This window comes from Lolium perenne, chromosome 1 (genome assembly GCF_019359855.2).
Source record: "Lolium perenne isolate Kyuss_39 chromosome 1, Kyuss_2.0, whole genome shotgun sequence".
NCBI lineage: Eukaryota > Viridiplantae > Streptophyta > Magnoliopsida > Poales > Poaceae > Lolium > Lolium perenne.
This window is the reverse complement of record NC_067244.2, coordinates 85,526,912-85,544,251: the sequence shown is the minus strand read 5'-3', so window position 1 is coordinate 85,544,251 and position 17,340 is coordinate 85,526,912. Positions and strand designations below refer to the sequence as shown.

Sequence of the window (17,340 nt, the reverse complement as noted above, 5' to 3'; positions counted from 1 at the left end):
GAGCCAGCCGGCCTGGCGGTGCCGAAGCCGGGCGAATCTATCTCAATTCGGATATAATATATCTAAGCCGGCTTAGACCATTGCACCGCCGGCCACGACTAAGTCGGCCAAGACATGGTCCCAGTCGGCCCCAAGGCATCCAGTCACGACTACTGCTGGCTGCTCCTCAGCCGGCTTTGCCGCGGGCCAGCCGGCCCTGAGCCAACTATTCCAAGTCCTTTGACATACCCGGGGTCATCCTCCCGACAACGACGGCTGATTCAGCACCGGTACGCGACCGGCATTGATCTGCGTCGCCGAATCGCGACCGCCGACCTCGTACTCGTGGACGATGCGCAGGAGCGCCTCGTTCGACCTCGTGACCGTCGGCCAGACGGCAGGATCCATCGGCGCTAGAGCGGAAGGAGGCATAGGAGGCGAGGAGGCCATGGGCGGTGGTTTGATGGGATAGGGCTGTGAGTGTCAGTGAGAGAGCGAATGAGAGAGAGAAGGAGGGAACCGGTGACTGGAAGTGGGGAGAAAGGGCCAAGACAACACGGTGTCTCCCGCGCTTCTCCACACGTGCAACCGTTGCACGAGGGCATGAAAAATGGCACGACGGGACAAGCCCGCTGGAAACTGCCGATTCGGGCGTTCCTCCAGAGCCTGTCCCAGAGGTGCTTTGAGAACTGGTTGGGCCACAACTCGGAGGGCTTTCAGGCAACCAAACGGAAACGGGCCGATTTTTGCTGAGCCGATGCGAGCCAACGAGCCCAGCCTACCAAACGAGCCCCTGATGACCCTGTGGCGTATACGGCATGCTCATAACGAGATGACTCGGGATGGAAATGGGTCGGCCCGGACCTGGCCTTGGACCCGGCCCTTGTGGCCCTGATACGTCTCAAACGTATCTATAATTTCTTATGTTCCATGCCACATTATTGATGATATCTACATGTTTTATACACATTATATGTCATTATTATGCGTTTTCCGGAACTAACCTATTGACGAGATCTTTGAAGGGCCGATTCTTTGTTTTCTGCTTTTTTTGGTTTCAGAAATCCTAGAAAGGAAATATTCTCGGAATCGGACGAAATCAACGCCCAACATCCTATTTTTCCCGAAAGCTTCCAGAGCACCGAAGAAGGGCCAGAGGGGAGCCAGGAGGGCCCCACCTCACAGGGCGGCGCGGCCAAGGGGGGGCGCGCAACCCTAGTGTGTGGGCCCCCTGTGGCCCCTCCGACTCCGTCTCTTCGCCTATAAGATGCCTCCTGACCTAAATCCTCGACACGGAAAAACCACGATACGAGAAACCTTCCAGAGCCGCCGCCATCGCGAAACTCCAATTCGGGGGACAGAAGTCTCTGTTCCGGCACCCTGCCGGGACGGGGAATTGCCCCCGGAGCCATCTCCACCGCCGTCTCCACCGCCATCTTCACCGCCATCGCTGCCTCCATGATGAGGAGGGAGTAATTCACCCCCGGGGCTGAGGGCTCCACTGTAGCTATGTGGTTAATCTCTCTCTCTCTGTACTCCAATACAATGATCTCGTGAGTTGCTATGCATGATTGAGATCCATATGATGAGCTTTGTATCGCTACTAGTTGTGTGCTACTCATGTGATGTTATTAAAGTAGTCTATTCCTCCTGCATGGTGTAAAGGTGACTAGTGTGTGCACCGTGTGGTTCTTGTCGTAGGCTATGATCATGATCTCTTGTAGATTGTGGAGTTAATTATCATTATGATAGTATTGATGTGATCTATTCCTCCTTCATAGTGTAATGTGGACAGTGTGTGCGCTATGTTAGTTCTTGGTTTATTTTGCAATGATCTATTATGCTCTAATGTTATTTAAATATGAACATCGAATGTTGTGGAGCTTGTTAACTCCGGAATTGAGGTGCTCTTGTAGCCCTACGCAACGACTGGTGTTTGTCATCCAACAAAAGAGTGTATGTAGCACATATGAGAAAGAGTTATTTATTATGCGATCAATGTTGAGAGTGTCCACTAGTGAAAGTATGATCCCTAGGCCTTGTTTCCAAACATCGAATCTCCGTTTGTTTACTGTTTTGTTGCATGTTTACTCGCTGCCATATTTTATTCAGATTGCTATTACCACTCATATACATCCATATTACTTGTATTTCACTATCTCTTCGCCGAACTAGTGCACCTATACATCTGACAAGTGTATTAGGTGTGTTGGGGACACAAGAGACTTCTTGCTTTGTGGTTGCAGGGTTGCTTGAGAGGGATATCTTTGACCTCTTCCTCCCTAAGTTCGATAAACCTTGGGTGATCCACTTAAGGGAAACTTGCTGCTGTTCTACAAACCTCTGCTCTTGGAGGCCCAACACTGTCTACAAGAATAGAAGCACCCGTAGACATCAAGCTATTTTTAAAGCGCCGTTCTTGGAGGTAAGGTAAAAGGTATTCACATCCTCCGACTACTAAGCTATTTCCTAGCACTGTTGCCGGTGTGTGAGTGCTCGAAGCTATCTCCTTTAGATTCTGCAATTGCATCTTTTTGTTTCTTGTTTTTATTTTCACTAGTTAGGCATAATGGAAAACAACAAAAAATTTGGTGAGTTTTTAATCTTTTTCCTGATTTAGAATTGTTTGATGCGAAAATTAAAAACCCTATGGAACCTTATTTGCATGCTAGTAACGATGTTATTAGTATGAATGCAATTACTGCTAATGTTATGGACAAGTCTAAGCTTGGGGAAGCTAGTTTTTGTGATCTTTTTAGCTTCCCATCTTTAGGGGAGAAAATTTGCTCTGATAATACTTTATCTCCCATATGCGATAACTCTAATGATGCTTGTGATATTTTAAATGTACCTACTGAAAGTATTCCATATAAAATACCTATGAAAATTATTGAACGTGTTATGGATAACCGCTATGAAGGGGATGGAACTGTCCATCCTGGAGATCATTTACTGTTTTTGCATGAATTATGCGGGTTATTCAAGTGTGCAGGTATCTCTATGGATGAAGTGAAGAAGAAATTATTCTCTATGTCGTTGTCTGGTGAAGCGGCGCATTGGTATAAACTGCTGAAGGATGAGCATTCTCTTGATTGGAAGGATATTGTGCCTCTATTTTATTCTAAATTCTATCCTCCAAGTGAAATTCACAAAGACCGAAACCGAATATATAATTTCTGGCCTCATGATGGAGAGAGTATTGCCCAAGCATGGGAGAGATTGAAGTCTTTAATGCTCAAATGCCCCAATCATGAGCTTCCAGGTAATATCATCATTGATAATTTCTATGCAAGACTTTCTTTTCAAGATAAGACCTTGCTGGATACTACTTGTTCTGGATCATTCACGCGCAACAAAGAAGAGTTTAAAAGGGACCTTCTTGATCGGATTAAGGAGAACGCAGAAGATTGGGAGAACGACAAAGGTAAAGAATCAGGTATAAACTATGATTATGAATGCATTGAAACTTTTATGGATACTGGTAAATTTTGAAATATGAGTGCTACCTATGGTCTTGACTCTCAAGTTGCTGCAAATCTTTATAAAGCTTTTGCCTCTCATTTTGAATTGCCTAGGAAGAATTTTGATAAGTATCATGAACCTTTTAAAGAGGCTTGTATGAAAGATGAAATTGTTGTTAATGATTGCAATAGACATGCTCAAACTCCTAAAAATGCTATTTCCTATAAGCATGTTATTTTTTGTGGAATGCATAGACCTTGTGGAATTAATCAAATCGAAGATGAATATTGTATCCATCATACTAATGAAAAAACTAGAAAGTGGTCTAGGGCGCTAGATGATCTTGGTAAAAAAGTTTGTGTCCTCTATCCTTTTATTTGTGAACTTTGCCATAGAGTGGGTCATTTTAATTTTCAATGCTCCTCCAATGATAATTTGAACCCCATGAGCGCTGCAAATTTGTATTGTGATGATGAAATTACTCCTAATCAGCATGATGAACTCACTTTATTTTGTGGTGTGAAGAGTTATCAACAAAAATTTCTTTGTTAGATATTAATGATCTTGATGTTGATGATGTCCTGCATGGGTGTTTTTCTTATTGCATTGATAATTGCCATACAAATACTTACATACAAAATATTTTAGAAGATGACACCTTGCCAAAATATGATAGGACCGCTGTGTGTTTTGAACTTATTAATGAAAAGGAGGAATCCTCCCAAGTTTCTTCTATTGTTTCTGGAAATAAAGCAGGTTATGTGGAGAAGCCTCTCATCAAGCCTCTCCCTCCTAAAGAAGGGAACGAGGAAAAGGAGAAGAAGAAGAAGAAGAAGAAGAAGAAGAAGAAGAAGGGAACGAAGAAGAAGAAGAAGAAGGGGAATAAAAAGAAAGAGGTAACAGCATATCCCCGCGTGTATGAGATAACGATAGGTAACCGTAAGTATGTTGCTCCTAATGATTATTATGATAATGAATCTGAATACAATGATCTTCCTATGCCCTTTACATACATTAGTGATCATGATTTGAATGAGCACACTACTTTTGATATTGCAAATCTCTGGGAAACTAATTCTGAAAATGATGATGATAATAATTGCCATGGTATCAGTGCTATCCATGCTTCCTCCCATAATGATATAGAAAGCTCTAAGCTTGGGGAAGAGGTGTTTGAAAATCCTTTTGCTACTGATCATTATGTGTTTGATACATCTCCTTCTAATAACAATGATGGTATGGTCACAGATAAACCGACTATGAAAGATAACTATTCTATTTCTTATGATGACACTGTGCCTCCGACCTTTAATGATTATTATACAGAATGCTATGATATAGGTTATAACTATCCTTATGAAACTTGTCATAGTTATGATGGGATTGCCAAAAACAATTCCCTTAATATGCAACTTGTTTACCATTTTCAAATTCTTGATAATAATTTTGCTCCAATTACTATTAATAAGAAGAACTCTTCTTATGCCAAAATTAATGATACTCCTATGCATATGAACCATGATAAGAATGTTTTAAGTGATGGGTATATTATGGATTTCATCAATGATGCTACTGAAAGTTATTATGAGAGAGGGAAACATGGTTATATGCATCTTAATAATATTAAGTTTCCCCTCTTTATGTTGAGAATTTTGAAGTTACTCGTGTTTTATCCTCTTATGCTTGTCACCTTGTTCTTCATGAATTCATTTGTGTACAAGATTTCTTTTCATAGGAAGCATGTTAGGCTTAAATTTGTTTTGAATTTGCCTCTTGATGCTCCTTTTTTCTCCAAATACTATTTCTTTCGAGTACATCATTAAAACTGCTAAGCCCATCTTAATGGCTATAAAGAAAGAACCTCTTGGGAGATAACCCATGTGTTTATTTTGCTACAGTACCTTTGTTTTATATTGTGTCTTGGAAGTTGTTACTACTGTAGCAACCTCTCCTTATCTTAGTTTTGTTGCATTATTGTGCCAAGTAAAGTCTTTGATAGTAAGGTTCATACTAGATTTGGATTACTGTGCAGAAACATATTTCTTGCTGTCACGAATCTGGGCCTAATTCTCTGTAGGTAACTCAGAAAATTATGCCAATTTACGTGAGTGATCCTCAGATATGTGCGCAACGTTCATTCAATTTGAGCATTTTCATCTGAGCAAGTCTGGTGCCATTTTAAAATTCGTCTTTACGGACTGTTCTGTTTTGACAGATTCTGCCTTTTATTTCGCATTGCCTCTTTTGCTGTGTTGGATGGATTTCTTTGTTCCGTTAACTTCCAGTAGCTTTGGGCAATGTCCAGAAGTGTTAAGAATGATTGTGTCACCTCTGAACATGTGAGTTTTTGATTACGCACTAACCCTCTAATGAGTTTGCTTTAAGTTTGGTGTGGAGGAAGTTTTCAAGGGTCAAGAGAGGAGGATGATATACTATGATCAAGAAGAGTGAAGAGTCTAAGCTTGGGGATGCCCCCGTGGTTCATCCCTGCATATTTCAAGAAGACTCAAGCATCTAAGCTTGGGGATACCCAAGGCATCCCCTTCTTCATCGACAACTTATCAGGTTTCTTCTCTTGAAACTATATTTTTATTCGGTCACATCTTATGTACTTTACTTGGAGCGTCTGTTTGTTTTTGTTTTTGTTTTTGTTTTTGTTTGAATAAATGCTTGTGTGGGAGAGAGACACGCTCCGCTGGTTCATATGAACACATGTGTTCTTAGCTTTTAATGTTCATGGCGAAGGTTGAAACTGCTTCGTTAAATTGTTATATGGTTGGAATCGGGAAATGCTACATGTAGTAATTGATAAAATGTCTTGAATAATTTGATACTTGCCAATTGTTGTGCTCATGTTTAAGCTCTTGCATCATATACTTTGCACCCATTAATGAAGAAATACATAGAGCTTGCTAAAATTTGGTTTGCATATTTGGTCTCTCTAAGATCTAGATAATTTCTAGTATTGAGTTTTGAACAACAAGGAAGATGGTGTAGAGTCTTATAATGTTTACAATATGTCTTTTATGTGAGTTTTGCTGCACCGGTTCATCCTTGTGTTTGTTTCAAATAACCTTGCTAGCCTAAACCTTGTATCGAGAGGGAATACTTCTCATGCATCCAAAATCCTTGAGCCAACCACTATGCCATTTGTGTCCACCATACCTACCTACTACATGGTATTTCTCCGCCATTCCAAAGTAAATTGCTTGAGTGCTACCTTTAAATTTCCATCATTCACCTTTGCAATATATAGCTCATGGGACAAAATAGCCTTAAAAACTATTGTGGTATTGAATATGTACTTATGCACTTTATCTCTTATTAAGTTGCTTGTTGTGCGATAACCATGCTTCTGGGGACGCCATCAACTCTTTGTTGAATATCATGTGAGTTGCTATGCATGTCCGTCTTGTCTGAAGTAAGAGAGATCTACCACCTTAATGGTTAGAGCATGCATATTGTTAGAGAAGAACATTGGGCCGCTAACTAAAGCCATGAATCATGGTGGAAGTTTCAGTTTTGGACATATATCCTCAATCTCATATGAAAACACTAATTGTTGCTACATGCTTATGCATTAAAGAGGAGTCCATTATCTGTTGTCCATGTTGTCCCGGTATGGATGTCTAAGTTGAGAATAATCAAAAGCGAGAAATCCAAAATGCGAGCTTTCTCCTTAGACCTTTGTACAGGCGGCATGGAGGTACCCCTTTGTGACATTTGGTTAAAACATGTGTATTGCGATGATCCGGTAGTCCAAGCTAATTAGGACAAGGTGCGGGCACTATTAGTATACTATGCATGAGGCTTGCAACTTGTAAGATATAATTTACATAACTCATATGCTTTATTACTACCGTTGACAAAATTGTTTCATGTTTTCAAAATAAAAGCTCTAGCACAAATATAGCAATCGATGCTTTCCTCTTTGAAGGACCTTTCTTTTACTTTTATGTTGAGTCAGTTCACCTATCTCTCTCCACCTCAAGAAGCAAACACTTGTGTGAACTGTGCATTGATTCCTACATACTTGCATATTGCATTTGTTATATTACTTTACATTGATAATATCCATGAGATATACATGTTATAAGTTGAAAGCAACCGCTGAAACTTAATCTTCCTTTGTGTTGCTTCAATACCTCTACTTTGAATTATTGCTTTATGAGTTAACTCTTATGCAAGTCTTATTGATGCTTGTCTTGAAGTACTATTCATGCAAAGTCTTTGCTTTATGATTCATTTGTTTACTCATGACATTACCATTGTTTTGTCGCTGCATTCACTACATATGCTTACAATAGTATGATCAAGGTTATGATGGCATGTCACTTAAGAAATTATCATTGTTATCGTTTACCTACTCGAGGGCGAGTAGGAACTAAGCTTGGGGATGCTTGATACGTCTCAAACGTATCTATAATTTCTTATGTTCCATGCCACATTATTGATGATATCTACATGTTTTATACACATTATATGTCATTATTATGCGTTTTCCGGAACTAACCTATTGACGAGATGCCGAAGGGCCAGTTGCTGTTTTCTGCTGTTTTTGGTTTCAGAAATCCTAGAAAGGAAATATTCTCGGAATCGGACGAAATCAACGCCCAACATCCTATTTTTCCCGGAAGCTTCCAGAGCACCGAAGAAGGGCCAGAGGGGAGCCAGGAGGGCCCCACCTCACAGGGCGGCGCGGCCAAGGGGGGGGGCGCCACCCTAGTGTGTGGGCCCCCTGTGGCCCCTCCGACTCCGTCTCTTCGCCTATAAGATGCCTCCTGACCTAAATCCTCGACACGGAAAAACCACGATACGAGAAACCTTCCAGAGCCGCCGCCATCGCGAAACTCCAATTCGGGGGACAGAAGTCTCTGTTCCGGCACCCTGCCGGGACGGGGAATTGCCCCCGGAGCCATCTCCACCGCCGTCTCCACCGCCATCTTCACCGCCATCGCTGCCTCCATGATGAGGAGGGAGTAATTCACCCCCGGGGCTGAGGGCTCTACTGTAGCTATGTGGTTAATCTCTCTCTCTGTACTCCAATACAATGATCTCGTGAGTTGCTATGCATGATTGAGATCCATATGATGAGCTTTGTATCGCTACTAGTTGTGTGCTACTCATGTGATGTTATTAAAGTAGTCTATTCCTCCTGCATGGTGTAAAGGTGACTAGTGTGTGCACCGTGTGGTTCTTGTCGTAGGCTATGATCATGATCTCTTGTAGATTGTGGAGTTAATTATCATTATGATAGTATTGATGTGATCTATTCCTCCTTCATAGTGTAATGTGGACAGTGTGTGCGCTATGTTAGTTCTTGGTTTATTTTGCAATGATCTATTATGCTCTAAGGTTATTTAAATATGAACATCGAATGTTGTGGAGCTTGTTAACTCCGGAATTGAGGTGCTCTTGTAGCCCTACGCAACGACTGGTGTTTGTCATCCAACAAAAGAGTGTATGTAGCACATATGAGAAAGAGTTATTTATTATGCGATCAATGTTGAGAGTGTCCACTAGTGAAAGTATGATCCCTAGGCCTTGTTTCCAAACATCGAATCTCCGTTTGTTTACTGTTTTGTTGCATATTTACTCGCTGCCATATTTTATTCAGATTGCTATTACCACTCATATACATCCATATTACTTGTATTTCACTATCTCTTCGCCGAACTAGTGCACCTATACATCTGACAAGTGTATTATGTGTGTTGGGGACACAAGAGACTTCTTGCTTTGTGGTTGCAGGGTTGCTTGAGAGGGATATCTTTGACCTCTTCCTCCCTGAGTTCGATAAACCTTGGGTGATCCACTTAAGGGAAACTTGCTGCTGTTCTACAAACCTCTGCTCTTGGAGGCCCAACACTGTCTACAAGAATAGAAGCACCCGTAGACATCAGGCCCTGAGGCCAATTTGCGAGGCCATGGGTCGACTCGTACAAAAATAGTCGGCGGCCTTGCTGGCCTGATGGGTATTTTGGGTCGACCCAAGTTTTTCGCGAAAACACAAAAGATTTGCGTTTCGATGCATTGATAGATAAAGAAGGTTAAATATGTACATGCCCCCCGTAGAGGGGCAAACACCCCGAGCTACAACTCGACCCAAGAAAAGAGACCCTATTCTAGGGGAGTAGTTGGCGAACACCCCGGGCTCCCGCGTCCGCCCACTACTACGCCTCAGTCCTGATGTCGTCGAATAAGGAGGGCACCGAGGGTTGTGCATTGTTGAAGATCACAACGTTCCGATGCTTCCAGATCCACCACGCCGTGAGCATGATGATCGACGTGGTACCCTTGCGCAGCTGGCGAGGGGTGGTACGCACCACCAGCGACCACCACTCCGCGAAGTCGCCCTCCGAAGGAGGTCCCAAGGTGGATCGAATCCACGAGAGGACCTCGAACCAGATCGTCATGGAGAATGAGCACCCTGTGAGGAGGTGCGCCGTGGTCTCCTCAGACTGATCACAAAGTGGGCATCTGGGCGCATGCGGAAGGCCCCGACGCGCCAGCCTCTCACCCGTCCAACACCTGTCAAGGCATGCCAGCCATATGAAGAACTTCACCCTCGGAGGCGCCCAGGACTTCCAGTTTAGCTCCCAAGATGCTGAGGTGATCGCTCCCTGGAAAAGGGCCTCATAGTAGGAGTGGGAGGTGTACTGGCCGTCCGTCATCCATCGCCAGGTCATCCTATCTTGTTCCGCCGATAGCTGGAACCCACGTAGCCTGCCCCACAGCCGCACATACTGCCACATTGCGAGGGCGCTTGGTGCTCCGGCTATGTCTGGGATCCAAGTGCGATCAAGCAGCGCCTCGTGTACCGTACGCACCTTCCTACGACGCTTAGGTACCAGCGCGTACACCTCCAACGTCATCTCTTGGATGGATCTACCATCCACCCATCGGTCCTCCCAGAAGAGGGCGGACTCTCCATTACCCACCACCATCGAGGTGGATGCTGCAAAGATGTCCAGCTCCACCTTCGAGAACTACATGTCCAACCCGCGTCACGCTCTCAGGGGGTCCGTGCGCATCCTCCACAGCCAGCGCACCCTAAGGCTGGTGGCCATCCGTGCGAGGTCTGGGATTCCAAACCCACCTAGGTTAAGCGGTCTGCACACCCTAGCCCAGTTCACGTGGCAGTTGCCTCCACTGGTCTCAGCCCTACCCATAGAAACCCTCGCAGGATCTTGTTGACCTGTTTGAGCGTATTATACGTACTTATCTGTATGATTCAGTGGGTGTATAAAAATAATTATACTATCTAATCATGAAATGTACGTAAAAAGAGGAAAAAAATTAGATGCTCGATACGACCAGGTTATGTGTTCGTGAGTGCTGCTACCTAGCTAGTACCTGCAAATCAGTCGACGTGGCTGCTTGATAAGCTATACTAGCAAAATATGGCGCGGCGGCACGCCGCGCAGATAACGTGGTTGTAAGTTGAGAAATGAAAGATGGTACTTTCCTGGAGTGCATTTCATAGTTTCCTAAATGTCAGTTCATCGTTTTCAGTATTATTCAAACATGATTGTCAGGGAAACCATCTACCAAGCAAGGGTATATGCATGTGGTACATGTATAGGTGATCTGTCATAAATTTCATTACACCCTTGAAAATAAACGAAATGATAAAAATCCTGGATTCAAGAGCTTGACACACACTTGGTAACCGGAGAACGTCTTGGATGAGTGTATATGTCGCTTAGGAGCTGCACCATAGGAGACCCGACACCAAGGACTCCAAATAGCAATGACTCATATTCAGCTCATATTCTTATTGGATCATCACACCAAATATGTACTGATTGAAATTTGTATAGAAAAAAAAAGGCAGTTCATTCTGTAGAAGTAATATTTGGGAGCAAACAACATTATTCTTCAAGTTAGATCCATTGGCTGCACCATCTCTTTACTAATGAACGATTAAACAACAGAAACTCATTACATAGTTTTGTACTTGTACAAACAAAGCATGCCATTACAAAAGCCTTCGGTACGGAGTACAACCTGTGTGTGTTTCAAAGCTAGCTTCCAGCATATACCACTGGTAATTCGACACCAACCACCGCTATCACAGTAAGCCTCAGTGCAAGCCACAAATAAATAGCAAAAGGAGCCCTGAACCATCTGATGTCAGCAGTACAAAATGCGCCCTAAAAATTAAGCATAAATCATCAGTAACTAACTGGATGTACAACATACATATACTGGAAGCATGGTCATGGCACTTAATATAACATACTTGAAAGTGTAAATTGCAGTATATATCTCTACAGGTAGTGCATAATTCCTAGTATATAATCCCGATGCCTACTTCGTCTATTTTTAGTCAGCTCAATCCGGATCTCCATCTCTGAAGAAGACGCCACCTGTGGCACTGTCAGGATTCTCCTCTAAGGAAACACTTATGTGTAAGCACTAATAATACCTAGCTGGCCCACGATGACAAAGTAAACAAATGTACTTAGTCGTAAAGTGTACAAATTTCATTTCAACTATGACTCAAATAAGGACTCTCTTCTCACCTATACACCTATGCCTAGTGTAGAAAACAAACCAAGCAATCGGAAATATTCATGGGACAGTGAACAAACTACACACTTATTTTCATTATACTTTCCTTGTGTTCAGGTGAGACAGTAAGAGCAATCATTTAAGTTCGATGTTGTTGCATTTCCAGCAGCTGCTAATGGCACCAGATGATTTTAGTTGGCATTAGGCCTTAACCTAAGCAATTTATAAAGTATATAAACTTTGCGGGAAAGACGAAGATTCATTAGTAATATCCCACCTTTGATATGAATGGACCATGTGGTAAGGAAAAAATGGACACCAAGTCAACAAACAAATTACATACAATGTGCAGTGAGAGACATGATAACCTAAAGACCTATGTATAATGAATCTACGATTTGGTCCGAATGCATGCCCATTCACCTTTTGAGTAACTTATTTTCTTTTCTTTGAAGCATATAAACTTTCTTTTGAAATTTGAACAACTGTGCATAAAAGAAATTGCAAATTATGTTTGTCTACTCCATGTGCAGTTGGATGCATGTGTTATCTAGACAGCAGGATGGTTGTTAAACGTACAACTCGCAAGGGGAGTGGCAGGTTGTCAGATTACTTGGTCAATTCAAAAGCAGAGTGGCAGGGTGCGAATTTATTGGCGAATGCAGAAAACATTTATTGTATGTGACAATATCAGGGAGAGAGACGTATCGCTATGAGCATCAAGCAAAAGAACACGTTTCAAAAAATTTAGAATAAGAAGTTTGGTTGGAACTATATATACTTTAACTAAGAATGAAGCAATAGCATAGCCGGAAAACAAAGAATGCATACTTAATTAACTTTTTACTCCTGCAAATCAAAAGTTGAGGTTCCCAAAAGAACAAAAAGAAACAGGTGTTGAATGCAAAATGAATGTAACCACTCAATGACCACACGAATATGTAAACTATTCATTCGGAGTTACATGTGAATGATCAGGTATCAATTTAGATACATTGTGCATGAATATGAAATAAAATGTGAACTCCACAGACTAACAACTGTAAAATGATGCCGGCCATGAACTAAGTATAACTATGATGATTCTGCTAATTTTCTCATCCAAAACACAGTAAAAAAGAAGGTGTACATTATTGTCTAGTGAAATTGAAGAGGTTTCAAGGCCCTGTACTTGATCATTTTATTCGCAAATGGTATCAACCTCCGGTCTGCATTCTGTTATTTGCATGTAAAGTATCTCTCAGTCATGAGCTTTTAAATATAATACAGAGAATGATATGTGAGCACGATATACAGAAGGGTGTGGTCAAAGGGTCTATGATAATTAGTATGTAGCATTCGTTTTTTGTCACTAAATATTTAACACACAAGATGCTCGAATTTTGCTGTATCAATAAGAATTTGAAAGCATATGCTTGCAGTTAAGAAGAGAAGTCAAGCTATAAAGTGCAGCGGTCAAAAGAGAGATCAATAACAGTAACTCAATCTTGATGTGGGAAATGAGCAACCCAATTAAAAATAATGTTATGGACCACAAATAATATGTATAATACATCTAAGGACTAACTGCATATGTAAGAACTAACTATACCTTGCTGGCACGCAATGGCAGAGTAGAAAGTAGTTGGCAGAGTGAACAATATCCACTACAACTGAATCTAAAATAGAGACTTCATCTCACCAAGATACCCATGCCTATTGTAAAAAACAAACAAAGTCGTCTTACATTTCCATAGTTCAATCAAGAAACTACAGTTATAATGTGAGAACAATTATGCCTGTTTGATATTGTTGCATTTCCATCTGCTAATAATTGTAAATAATCCATGAAAGGGAGATCAAAATAAATTTCTCTACTTAGAGTCATATCCCTTAAGTAAAGCCAGTTTTCAAGTATGTAAGCTTTGCTGGGAAGGCCAAGATTCATGAATCCGAAAGGAAAAGATTACCCACTGAACCATGTGGACAGTCCTACCTATGCAGCTTGGGTTCCGATGATTTACCAAATAGATTCTAATATCATCTTTCTGGTTGAGGGCGACAAACTGAACCTCAACGGCAGCTCGAACACAATCTCGAGAGTGGTAGTATCCATGTACCGCATGACTCAACGGGTCTGAAATCACCAAAAAAAATTGCATAGGTTAAATAAAAACACCCAAACAAAAATCTCAAGAAAACTCAAAAGATCAACCTGTACAATACCCGGATGACGCATAAAGCAAGACAAAAGGCTAATCCATCCGCGAAAGCACACGGACCACCTCAGTCTCCTCTCTCCTCTCTCGAGCAGCCTTTTTTCTTGGAGGCAACATCAACACTGCCGCGCCCTTCCTAGCCCACATCATCACCCGTGTCGCCAGGCCTAATTTCACAATGTCCCACAAGGCAGAGGAATTTTGCTTAACCCATATACTAAAAGAAACCAAAGAAGAGAGGGAGATGTACAGAGAGATCATGCCAGGTACACCAACATCATGCAAGCTCCACTCACACAGAAGAAAAATTCATAGAACGACTATTTCCCTGGAGATATAAAATATAACTCTTATTGCAACAAACACACATGCATCTCGGTGGCATTAGTGTCAAAATCAATTTGGACATGAGTAATTTGGTTGAAAATAGAGGAAAAAGCAACCACACAAAACTGAACCTTAGCACCTATCATGCATTACATGGAACATGTTGAAGGCAGGTACACCGGCAAATCTGTTGTATGATTAGTTTTGCACCTGTATCATGCCGGTCTCCTGCAGCTTGTACGAAGCTCTAAAAATCACGATAGAACAAATTGGGAGCAAATATATTAGCAGAGGTGGAGCTAGCATTAGCTATTAAACATACATAAGAGGCTTTCGGTGGCTAAGCTGGTGATGGAGGAGAGAGGATTTACTGCCAACGGCCAGAACAGAAACCTCGCAGTGGAAAAGGCCCAAATAGCTTTATCCTGACTCGCGCCGCCCGTATACACTTTGGTAGTGTAAGGAGAAGGTGGAGGCGCAACTCATCCCAATTAATGTACTCTTTGTGGGTGCATATATCTCAACCTTTATATGTTCTCTATATGCAAAGAAAAAGATGGAACTGCAATAGGATTTACATATGCTCTCATGTTTAAGTAATTGTGAAAATCATTCTTCGAACATATATAGCTTATTTGTAGAGGCAATTCGAGGAAATGTGATGGAATGAACATTGTACACCTAATAATTTCCCAATCTATTTATCAAAGTCTCACCACAATGCTTGTAGACTTCATATAGAAAAATCTTGCAGTCCATAAAAAACTACTTGTATACCTAATAATTGCACAATCTATTTATCAAAGATTCAGGAGAGCGCATCTAGAATTCGTATAAAAAAATCTGGCAGTACATTAAAAGTCAACTATAGATATACACGAGTGTTATTGATATAATTGGCATGTAGTATTAATCAATGTCTTATCCGATTTGCAGTCTGAAGCAAGGATGCAATATGTTGTAGATCATGTAGACACTCTGGATAAGCATCTAACTCTATTTTTATATTGTAAGAAAACAAAAATAACAAATAAAGTTTCCAAATAAAATAATCTCCGTCCCATTCCCTACACCATGTGATATATGGAGCCCAGCAGGTACATACGAAAGACGATGCTTACGTATTGTTAAGGTCAAGCCAGTCAATTACGTTGCAGATAGAAGAAAATCTTTACTTCTTATCACATAGGACTGAATATTTGAATCTTTATACGTCCATGAAATAATACTACCCATACTCCTCAACCTGCATAGTGCTTGTACTCTACTCCCGCTAGAAAATATCCACTATTTAATCAATTGGACAAAATATCATCTAATGCAGCCAGAAAGTAATTAAGTAATAAATCATGGCACACACATTATCTTCCAAGAACTGACTATGCGTTGCCTTTGCTATTCCTTTTATTAACTAAATGGAATAGTTTAAGATCTTTTCAAGCCTGTTGATTTCATACAGTGCAAGTGTTATCATCTCAAACGGCAGATTGTCGATGCAGTTTCAGTTATTGTCATAACAGATCCATACAACAATGCTAGCCCACATCCCATGAATTGCCAAGAAGTGTATTTATAGAAGCACACAAACCTTCGTAATGAAGAAAAAATAATAGAAAGGAGTGCTTGAGAGATTCAGATGAACGATGAAAACTGAATTGAAATTTTACTCCAAACAAAATCATAAAAGAAATAGTACATGTCGGACATTTCATCATACATGTGAGGATCTGTAGCACAACCGTCCTCACTGCTCCTTGTGCTACCTGGCTGCTCCTGCATGAGCAAGAAGAAATAAGCAGAGAGGGCGCATGAGCAGCAACTTACAAATTCGCACAGAGCATGGTTCAGTAGCTGCTCCCGTGTGAGCAAAAAATAGAAATAAATAGAGAGAGAGCAGGAGCAGAAACTTATGAACTCGCACGGACGGAGGACACGCATCGGCAAAAGAGATGGTTTGACCCTCACCCAGGCGGTTGTGTACCCGCGTGCGTGTTGTCGTTGACGTAGACGTAGACGTGCTGGTGGCGAAGGGTGGGCTTGTTGTTGCCGTGGAGGAGACACCGCCGGATTCTGCACTTGCCTCTACGCCGTCGCGATTGGGGATGGGCCGCTGCTCCCCATGGAATTGAGGACGTGCAGATGAAGATGGAGCTTCAGTGTGAGCCGGCCTCTCGCTCACCACGGACCACTTGTTGGCCCTCGAACGCCCCCAAGCAGCTGCCGCCTCTAGCGATGAACACATCCGGCTTCCGCGTTTAACGCCAGCCACCTCCGTAGTACGTTTTGCCACATCGACAGCTTGCAGGTGACCGGCACACACATCCGCCGCCATGCCCAGCTCCGGCCGCCGGGAAGCCGAGGACGCGCCGGATGCCTGCATCAGAGGAGCCGCTGGCCTTTGTGGACGCGCTGGCCGCCGCGCATCGGAGAGCTCGCCAGCGTATAGGGAGCCGAGGAGGAGGCCTCCGCGAAGCAACAGCTGTGCCAGCTGCCGGGGAGCCAAGGAGGCGACGGCCGCCGCACATCAGAGGAAGCTCCGGCCCCCGGGGAGCCGAGGACGCGCTGGCCGCCAGGTAGCAAAGGAGGCGGCGGCCTCCGCGGATGCGCTGGCCACCGCGCATCAGAGAGCTCGCCAGCGTCCGGGGAGCCAAGGAGGCGGCCGCCGCGGAGCTGTGGTTGTGCCGGCTGCAGGGAAGGCAAGAATTCGCTGGCCGCAGCTGCTGCTCCATGTGCGCGCCCCGTATCCTCGCCGACGCGAGACAGAGAGAGATTATGTGGAGAAGGGCAATGGGGAAAGAAAGGAGAGGAGGAGACAATTCTGGAAAGACCACACGGGCTCACAAACGGATCCAATAAA

At 42.7% G+C, this 17,340-nt stretch overlaps 1 long non-coding RNA gene across 1 annotated transcript; it reads right to left on the bottom strand.

Annotated features, from left to right (window-relative positions):
* Positions 1-11,309: 11,309 nt before the first annotated feature.
* On the bottom strand, positions 11,310-17,340 carry LOC139830553 (uncharacterized). Its single transcript, XR_011743014.1, has 5 exons — positions 16,201-17,340; positions 14,164-14,323; positions 13,934-14,074; positions 13,550-13,653; positions 11,310-11,597 (listed from the first exon to the last, which is right to left on the bottom strand). It is a non-coding gene; the product is annotated as an uncharacterized lncRNA (long non-coding RNA).